Source organism: Salvelinus sp. IW2-2015, unplaced genomic scaffold (assembly GCF_002910315.2).
Source record: "Salvelinus sp. IW2-2015 unplaced genomic scaffold, ASM291031v2 Un_scaffold5776, whole genome shotgun sequence".
Lineage (NCBI taxonomy): Eukaryota > Metazoa > Chordata > Actinopteri > Salmoniformes > Salmonidae > Salvelinus > Salvelinus sp. IW2-2015.
The window spans coordinates 8812-19422 of NW_019947041.1; the positions used below are offsets into that span (position 1 = coordinate 8812).

The following is a 10611-nucleotide window of genomic DNA, read 5'->3' on the forward strand; positions in this document are numbered from 1 at the left end:
CAAAGAGAGAAGACAGACAGACAGAGAGAGACACGACAGCCATCAGCTAGATGATACGACAGCGCATCAGCTAGATGAGATTGACACGTAGCAGGCAGATGAAAGACAAGACTCAGCCCTCTGTTCATTCCTCCCTGCAGTCACATTCTACTGAGGTCTTCACTTTCATACATCCATTATTCACTACACGGTGTGCGGAGATCACCCACACCACACAAACACACACACAACACCAACACACAACCACACAACACACACACTGTGTAACAACATGCAGTGCTTGGATGGACTCATGGAATCTGTGCCTTGCAGAATACTGGGGAGCAAGCTGTCGGGGAGCACTTACACAGCCTTATCTGCGTTGTATGTATTTGTGGATGCATTTGTATATGTGTGTTATGTGTTGTGTATATCTGTGTGTGTGTACTCACCTTGTCATCACAGTCAAGCGGGCTGATCCATCTCTTCCCACAGTCTTCCTGAAACACAGAAAATCACAGGCACCATTTTGGTTGTTTGTCTATTCAGTTCAGTCCTGTATGAAAACAAATCTAGAAAATGAATAAGATTAATTTCTCTCCCCATTACTTAGATGTTTGTTCTCTTACAATCTATTCCTTGAGAGCTTGATTCTCTCATTGTATTAGATGATTCAAGCGTTTAAATGTGTTTTTCTTTACAAATGGAACCAGTCGAAACCTGGTGATGACCAAATGAATATCCATCATGCTTCCTATGATTTGTGATAGCTGGATCGAAAAAGTCCTATTTCTCCTCCAGGATGTGACAGTAACTTGTTGGTATTCTACCAGCTCTCTCAATTTCCTATTTTCATCAAGGGAATATGATAGAGTCTCCTTCTCCTTTCTGTCTATCCTCAACCCTCCCTCTCTCTTTCTCCAATCCCAACTTTTTTCTCTTTTCTTTCAAACCAAATCGCTCTCCAAACCATCCTTCTATTTTCTCCAATCTCTCTTCCTTCCAACCCCTCCCTCTCTCCATCTCCCCTTCTCTCTTACTCCCCCCATCTCGCTAACCAATCTCTCTCCCCCCAATCCTCCCTCTCTCCTCTCTCCTCTCTTACTCTCCCCATCTCTCAAATCTCTCTCCCTCCAACCCCTCCCCTCTCCACTCTCTCCCAGCCCTCTCTAGGTAGTGACTAGTTTATTCCCTCCTGTTCTGACAGATGTCAGCTTTGACCAACCCGCCTCATCCTCCACAAGGATTACTCTCCTTCCAAGAGATATGGCTCTGTGTATCGCATCCTCTAACTCATTACAACACACACACACACACCCTACACACTGTGCTGTCAAATTCAAATCTGGCCCTGAAGCCAGTTCCACAGCTTTTTTTTTTTTCATCTTCCTAATCAGGGACTGATTTCAACCTGCGACACCGAGGTCCGGACCTCGTAGGGTCAGAGTTCAATACCCTGCTCTAGAGGTTGATGCCTTATTTCAGGAATATTAACATTCTCTCTCATGTACCAGAGGAGAGTAGACATATACACTGACTGGACAAACATATGAACACCTGCTGAAAACTAGAGGAGAGTAGGCATATACACTGACTGGACAAAACATTATGAAAACTGCTGAAAGCTAGAGGAGAGTAGGCATATACTAACTGACTGGACAAAACCATTATGAACACCTGCTGAAAAGCTAGAGGAGAGTAGGCATATACACTAGATGGGACAACACTTATGAACACCTGCTGAAAACTAAGGAGAGTAGGCAACCTATCAACACTGATCCCTGGGCACAGAACAACCAGATCACTTTATTGACGACACCTGGCTGAAAAGTCAGAGGAGAGTAGCATATACACTGACTGGACAAACATCAATGAACACCTGGCTGAAAACTAGAGGAGAGTAGCACTATACACTGACTGGACAAACATTATGAACACTGCTGAAAAACTAGAGGAGAGTAGGCATATACACTGACTCGGACAAAACATTATGAACACCACTGCTGAGAACCAGAGGAGAGTAGGATATCATGGTGGACGAACACTATGAACACTGCCTGAAAGCTGAGGGGGTAGGCATTACACTGACTGGAAAAACTTTATGAACACCTGCTGAAAGCTAGGAATCTCTTATTGATGTCACTTGTTAAACCACTTCAATCAGTGTAGATGAAGGCGTGGAACGGGTTTAATAAGGAGTTATAAGCCTTGAGACATGGATAGTTTTGTGTTCATTCAGGTTGGTGAGTGTTATTGGGTGCAATGTCAGAAAACGAGTTACAGTGTCCTTTGGAAGCCGCGGGCATTGTAAGTACAGCTAGGTGACCGTGCCGACCAGTTGCGACGTGTGCCTCAAGAACTATGCCACGCTGCTGCATTTGTCATGCCTGAACATTCTCCCTCGTGTGTATTCAAGAACTCGTCCACCAGCACTACAGAGGACATCAGCCAACTCTGAATACAACACTCGGGAAGCATTGGAGGAGTCCAACATGGCCAGCCCTATCCCGTTGGAACGCTTTTTCCACACCTTGTTAGGAATTCCATGCCCCGCAGGATTGACGACTGCTTCTGCGAGGCGTATTAAATCGTTTAACACTTGCAGCAAAGCTCCTAATAAACCAAAGCTGTGCTCCCTTAATGATTAAATCATCCCAAAATGTACCCTGTCTTTCCGCTTAATGTATAAATCATCCAAATGTACCCTGTTGCTCCCCTTCCCAATGATACAATCATCCAAATGTACCCTGCTGGCTCCCTTAATGTAAATCATCCAAATGTACCCTGTTGCTCCCTTTATGATAAATCATCCAACTTACCCTGTTGTCCTACCCTTAATGATACAATCATCCAATGTACCCTGTTGCTCCCTTAAGATAAATCATCCAAATGTACCTGTTGCTCCTTAATGATAAATTCATCCAAGACTGTAACCCTGTTGCTCTCCTAGATTGATAAATCATCCAAACTTACCCTGTGCTCCCTTAATGATAAATAGCATCCAATGTACCCTGTTGCTCCCTTAATGATACATCATCCAAATATACCCTTTGCAGCCATACTTCTATTACTCATCACCAGTCCAACCCTGACACACACACACACAGCAGCCCTCCTCTGTGAGGATAATAAGGCTAGCCTGTCCAAAACACATCTCTTGGCAAATTAGCAGTCAGGCTTGCATTTACAGCCAGATGTCCCAACCTGTGTTTGTCGTGTGTGTGTGTGTGTGTGTGTGTGTGTGTGTGTGTGTGTGTGTGTGTGGTGTGTGTGTGTTCTCAGATAAGCCGTAATGAACATGTAGGTCAGTGGGGTGATGTTAAGACAGTGAGGAGAGCAGGCCGTTCTGCCTTGTCTGACGAACCATGCAGGTCAAATGGCTGCTGAGGAACACCCTGATTAGACATGAAGCATTCTTGGCCTATCGTGTTAAGCCTCTAAGGGCTTTTATTAAGATACCAAAACACACACACACACACACACAGCAAATAAAAAATACACACAACAAATAAAAACACACACACACACACACACACACACACACACACACACAACAAATACCAGATAAAAAGGATCCATATGGTTCCTGTCAACTGGGAGACTTAAATAGCTTGGCTTGCATTTGGGTAACAGGAAATGAACTGTTGAATGCCGCTCCAGTCTAAGGCTATAGTTTTTCTATTAAAACTAATTCTAAATGTTTTATCCATGTGAGGAATTCATATGGACACATCATCATTCATAACACATTTATGCAAACTAGTCTATATAAATAATGTATGAGTCTACTACTCTACTATCGCAGTTCCAATTGATATTTCTGTTTGGACAGTGGAACGCCTTTCCGACTACAGTACAAAGTAGCTATACAGTCCTGTGTGTCAAACAATGTGCCAAAAACCTAATTTGTGATGTATATGCCACAGGTGGCTGGTGGCACCTTAAGTGGAGATGGGCTCATAGTAATGCTGGAATGAATCTATGAATGATATCAAATGCATGGATTCCATATGTTATACACTCCATTCCAGCATTATTATGAGCGCGTCCTCCCTCACCACCGCCTGTGTGCTTTACTTAGATATGTGCATAACTTACTATAAGCATTAGTGGAGGCTGATGAGGGCAGGATGGCTCATAGTAATGGATGGAATGTAGTAATAGAATGGTAACATGTGTTTGGTACCATTCCATATATTCCGTTCCAGACATTACTATGAGCCTGTCCTCCTATTTAAAGTGCCACCACCACCACTGGTCTGCATTGAGTCATAGATGTGTATGGAAATCTTGAGTTACGTGCAAGAACCTAAAGTTAGGATTTTGGCCCAAGTGTCTACAAAGTGTCCTTGTAAGGGCCTTTCAGAGTGTACTTCTAAATCAATGTGACAGATTATGACAACTAAGAAAGGGCAGAGTGAAAGACAGAGAGAGAAAAAGACAGACAGAGAGAGAAAGAAGAAAGAAAAAAAGACAGACACAGCAGAGCAGAGCAGCAGACAGAGAACATACAGACAGAGAGAAAGACAATACAGACAGAAGAGAAAGACACATACAGACAGAGAGAAAGACACACTACAGACAGAGAGAGACACATACAACAGAGAAGACAGAGAGGAGAGACACAGAGAGAGCTGATCAGGTCGCTGTCGTCTGTCTGTCTGTGTCTGTCTGTCGTCTGTCTGTCTGTCTGTCTGTCTGTCTGTCTGTCTGTGTCTGTCTGTCTGTCTGTCTGTCTGTCTGTCTGTCTGTCTGGTCAGATTAGGGCTAGCCAAGTCAGCCCATAGGCCTCAAACACACCACCCAAATAACACACACGTATGTACACACACACACACACACCCAAAATAACCCCAGCGGAGGAGGAGAAAGCAAGATGCCAAGCCATGGAAATGCCTGGTATCAATTTACACCATGTTATCCACTTCTTGGACCGATCACTGTTTAATTTCATTAATTAACTCCTTAGCCTCAATCTCCGCTCGAATTACACCCGTCCCTACATACTGCACTCCATTAAACTAGCACTCATAGCTCTGGTCAAAAGTAGTGCACATGTAGGAATAGGTACCATTTGGGATGAATCCTAAGATACATGCCAGGGGGAACTAGCTGCAAAGCTGCAGGGCGAGACGGGACAACAACCACTCAGACAACTTCACACCCCATTAAGGGCTTGATGGATAGGCCAAAACTACTAGAAGATACATCCTAAATGGCACCCTATTCCCCTATTGGGCTCGTTCAAAAGTAGTGCACTATGTAGGAATAGGGTGCCATTTGGTTTCTGCTTGGCACCTGTACAATATAATATGAAGAACTGTATTTTCATAGGAGGAGGCAGAGAGCAAACTCGCCAAGCCAGAAGGCTTGTACAGACACATGAGCGAGGGAAGGTGTGTGTCTGTGTTTTGTTACTTCCCCTCTGAAACTATGCTGGAGCCCTGATGGTTTCCTGGAGTAAATGGTGGCCTCTGGCAGCTCCCTCGTCCACGTGGCAGTGTGTATGTGCTGTGTGTGCTCCCCAGTGTTCCACAACAGATGCGTGCCAAGAACTCCTGAATCTCTGTCTGAGATGACTCACCACACACAGTAGAAATAGACCTAGCAAAATGCACATAGAAATAGACCTGGCAGAAAGGCATAGAAATAGACCTAGCAGAATGGACAAGGTCTATTTCTATGTCCATTCTGCTAGGTCTTTTCTATGTCATCGCTAGTCTATTCATGTCATTCTGCTAGATCTATTTCTTGTAAATTCGCTGGTTTTGTTTATATGTACATTCTGTTAGGTCTATTTCTAACAGAATTTATGTAGACATGACCTAGCAGAATGTACATATAAAAACAAAACCAGCACGAATACATAGAATAGATCTAGCAGAATGGACATAGAAATGACCTAGCAGAAGACATAGAAATAGACCTAACAGAATTATGTAGAATAGACCTAGCAGAATGTACATATAAAACAAAACCAGCAGAATTGACTAGAAATAGACCTAACAGGATCTTATGTGAGGACATAGACCTAGCAGAAGAACATATAAATACAAAACAGCAGAAGGAGACATGAGAAATAGAACCTAAGAAGGAACAATGGAACATAGACCTAGCAAAGGAACATGTGAAATAGACCTAGCAGAAGAACATGGATAGACATATAGAGACATTGAAATCAACTAGCAGAAGGGAACATGGAAATACGACCTAGCAGAAGGAACATGAAATAGACCTAGCAGACAGGAACATGGAAAAGAACCTAGCAGAAGGAACATGGAAATAGACCTAGCAGACAAGGAACATGGAATAGACCTAGCCTAGAACAGATAGGAACCATGGATAGACACTAGCAGAAGGAACATGGAAATAGACCTAGCAGAAGGAACATGGAAATAGCCTAGCAGAAGGAACATGGAATAGACCTAGCAGAAGAACATGGACAATAGACCTAGCAGAAGGAACATGGAAATAGACCTAGCAGAAGGAACATTACGACATAGACCTAGCAGAAGGAAAATGGAAATAGACCTAGCAGAAATGGAACATGGAACATAAGACCTAGCCAGAAATGGACTAGAAATAGACCTAGCAGAAACTGGACACCTAGAAATAGACTAGCAGAATTAGTAACACTAGACAGCAAGAATGTACAATAAAAAAAGCAGATGACAAGAAATAGACTGAATGGACTATGAAAAACAAAATATGAAACCTAGCCAAGAATGACCTAAAATAGATCCCTATGACCTAGAATGGACTTAATAAATAACCTAGCAGATGGACTTAGAAATACACCTAGCAGAATGGACTTAGAAATACACCTAGCAGAATGGACTTAGAAATACACCTAGCAGAATGACTTAGAAATACACCTAGCAGAATGGACGCAGAAATGTAGGAACACTTAGAAATAGACCTAGCAGAAGGACTTAGATAGACCTAGCAGAATGGACCTAGAAATAGACCTAGCAGAAGGACTAGAAGTAGACCTATGCAGAGAGACAGAATAACCTACAAGACTAGAACAAGACTAGCAGAATGAGACTAAATAGACCAAGCAGACATGATCTTAGAAATACACCTAGCAGAATGGACTTAGAAATACACCTAGCAGAATGACGATAGAATACACCTAGCAGAATGGACTTAGAAATACACCTAGCAGAATGGACTTAGAAATACACCTAGTGGAATTAACATATAAATGGACTTGGCAGACTGTACATATAAAAAAATGTGCAGAATGAGCCTTGCAGACCTAGCCAAATGAACAGTGAAATATACGCGGCATAGAAATAGACCTAGCAGATTGAACATAGCTCAGAAAAAAACACAGACGAGCTGCTAACAAGTTGGAAAGATGTAACAAACGGAATAGCACGCAAGTTGAAATGCCACCTAGAAATTCACTGGATTGTCATGGTCCACTCATATCATATCCACTTGCAAGGCACCACGCCAGCCACGCACGCACACACATTGCTGCATGCAAACAGCATTTAGAAAGGCAATGAGAGTCTTAGAGATGAGGATATGATATGAGTCAATGCAGTGAGCATTCTGATTGCTGCTGCCAATATGAGCCACAACAACATGAATGGAATGTCCTTTCTAGTCATTCTATATCATTACTAAGAAAACCACAGAACAAGCTCAAATATATGGAGTGATACTAGTAGCTGTTAGAGTAATAATTAGACTGTAGGCCTCTCTCTCTCCATCTCTTTATAGCTCTCCTCAATCTCTTTCTTGATCCCTTTCCACCTCTCTTCCCCTCTACTTTCTCTCTATCTATACTTCACTCTCCAGACATCTCGTCCACTCTTCCTCTGTATCCTTCTCTCTCCCTCCTCCACCCATCGTAATATATAGTCTATGTGTGTATCCACCACCACACCTACAGTATGTGTACATCCACCACCATACAGACATATGATAAACTGTAGTGTCAATTTTATACACTTCATGAGAAATGGGGTTGTCTCTGTTATTCTGGTCATTCTACAGATACCTTCAAGAGTGACCCTGGTAAGAGGGTATCACACACACACACCTGCCCCTTAGGCCATGTACGCACAGTAATATTTGCAAGTCAAAAGAAGGCAAGGAAAGGTTGCACTCACCTGCTGTATTCCTGGTTTCTTCTCACGACTCTGGTTCATCCCTCTCTTCTCCTCTCCTATCTTCTCTTCATCCGTCCTTTCTCCTCCTCTCCTCTCTTCATCTGTCCTTTCTTCTCTTCTCCTTTCATCTCATCTCCTCTCTTGTCCTCCTTTTCTCTTCTCCATTCCTCCCCTCTTCTTTCTCTCTCCACTATTCTCTTTCCTTTCTCTCCACCCCTCCCTTCTTCTCTCACTCTCCTCTCCTTTCTTTCTCTCTCTTCTCCTCTCCTTGGTTATGAGTTGTGTGGAAACCTACAGTACATTCTGAATATACCAATTAGTTTGTCAATCTCTGGCTGTCAGTCAAACCCAGGTATCTGTTTCTCTGAGATGCTTTGACATTCCCAGTACTGATTACATGGTTCCAATAGGTGTTCCTTCAATCCCTGTTCTGTGGCTCTAATGTGGACCTCTGTTGCTTCCAAACGTCCCTCCCTCTCTGTCTCTCTCTCTCTTTCTCATGCAGGGCTCTTGTCAATTATGGCCTTGAAATCCGGTCGTGGTCATTCCTTTCCTGAGATTTGATATCATCATCATCGTCATCTCTGCTAGCTATGCATKTTTTACAAGAGCGACTGAAAGAAGGAGGGGGCAGTACAGGGTTAACTTTTTCCCCTTTCTTAAATCTGACWGACACACACACGCACACTGCGTATTCCCTGACCACTAAGCCCTCTAAAGACTTCAATTACAGCAGGAAATCCATTCACTTATTGAGCAGCTCAAATGCTGTCATATTCTAAGCATGTCTTACATTCATCATCAATATGCCCTTAGTCAAACCTCAATTGTCACGTGCTCATCACTCATTCCACATACATATCCTGATACTGAAGGAACCTGCTGGGTACATAGGCCAGTATAAACTAACGCTGCTCTTACCTCACCAATACTGACTGAGTTCAATATAATCACCGATAGCTATAGCTTCCTGTATGGGCGCATCATCTGAACAACACTGAACTATTATCAGCAATACAACTTGAATCATATATAGACATGTTTAAAATGACGGAATGTGTTGGAAGAATATAAAAAAACACATACCTGATGACTGTGCACTTGATGCCCCCTAGGGCAGCGAAACCGGGCGCGCACGTTAAGAGAAGCGAGCGCAAGATACAGTGGCACATGCGAACGGAGCGCGTGAATATACACAACATAGGCTACCCTTGCTGCACAGTATCGTATTATACAACATCATGCACGAACCAGCCCTATAAATAGAATTTGTGGTTTTAACAATGCTACCACTTGCGCGAGTTGTGCTTGCTTCCCGGTGAAACGTGTTGGTACATGATAAGGTCGTTAACGCACAGACACCGTACCATTGTTGCTGTCATGCACCGTCAAAGTCTATAAGGATGGCATTGTGTAGATTGCATTAATTACATATAGTGATACATGTATATTTTGTAGCCCGATTTATTTGACACTGTTGAATGGCACCGGGAGGAGATGACTGGAACACCGCAAAAAGGCGCACCTTGAAAACAAACACCTCTGGTCCTTACAGCCACAGCTGGCACTGGCCGCTCCTTTCTGCAGCATGTACAGTCCACAACGACCCAAAACAGTCTGTTGTATTCCTATTAGCAGGCTAGACTACCGATACACCGGTGGCTTTGGCTTTGCCACTAGAGTAAGAGCCTAGCGGAGTAAAAGAGAGGCGCGCAGCGAGCTGGAGTTGTTTTTAAATCCCCAAAAGGTTTAGTAGTTAGCTTATAAACTCCACGGAGATCGAAGAGCGCACCAACCTGTAGAATAAACCAACCGTTGTCTAGTCGACTCCTTCGGGAAGTGCGGTCTTGGTGAGGACACACCGGAGATGTACAGGGACAATTAGTCATGTGTCAGGTCTGGTATAGCGGAGAGAAGAGGCACTCTGGTATTTATACACTCATCTCCGCTCGCGCGAGCCTGGCGCTTCTGAACACGCTGTTTACACCAGCAGAGGCAGGAGGACACGCCCACCGCACACTCATTGTCCGGTTAATTTAAGCCATTTCTATCATTCCATTGTCGGAAGCCTATTATAGATACAACTATAAAGCCTACTTTAGCGCTATTCTAGGAGGACTGAAAAATGTAAAAAGAATTTGATATTGGAGGCAAATGTGTAGGCCTACGTTGCAGGCAGTAACTTGAAATGTGTTAAAATATGCATTAATTAGGCTATGGAAACATGAAAGGGGATCAGAGATGTATATTGTAGCCTACACTACTGGTGATGTGACTTGGTGCTCGGGAACATGAGCTGCCAGTAGAAATACTGTGTGAGTGTTTGATTGGTGCACTGGAATTTCCTCTGTCTGCCTTGCCACCTATATCCGCATGACCCACACCTTCATCCCTTCTCTTRTTTCCTCTACTCCCCTCCCAATCCCCTCTGCACACACTCACCCCTCTTCTCACTACACYCCCACCCATCTTTCTCACTACCCACCCATCTCTCTCTCTCTCCGGT

General features: G+C 43.4%; 1 long non-coding RNA gene across 1 annotated transcript; it reads right to left on the reverse strand.

The window, feature by feature from the left end:
• Positions 1-303: 303 nt before the first annotated feature.
• LOC139026773 (uncharacterized) lies at positions 304-10071 on the reverse strand. The gene is made up of 3 exons (XR_011478712.1): positions 9192-10071; positions 8106-8719; positions 304-479 (listed from the first exon to the last, which is right to left on the reverse strand). It is a non-coding gene; the product is annotated as an uncharacterized lncRNA (long non-coding RNA).
• Between the last annotated feature and the right edge of the window lie 540 nt (positions 10072-10611).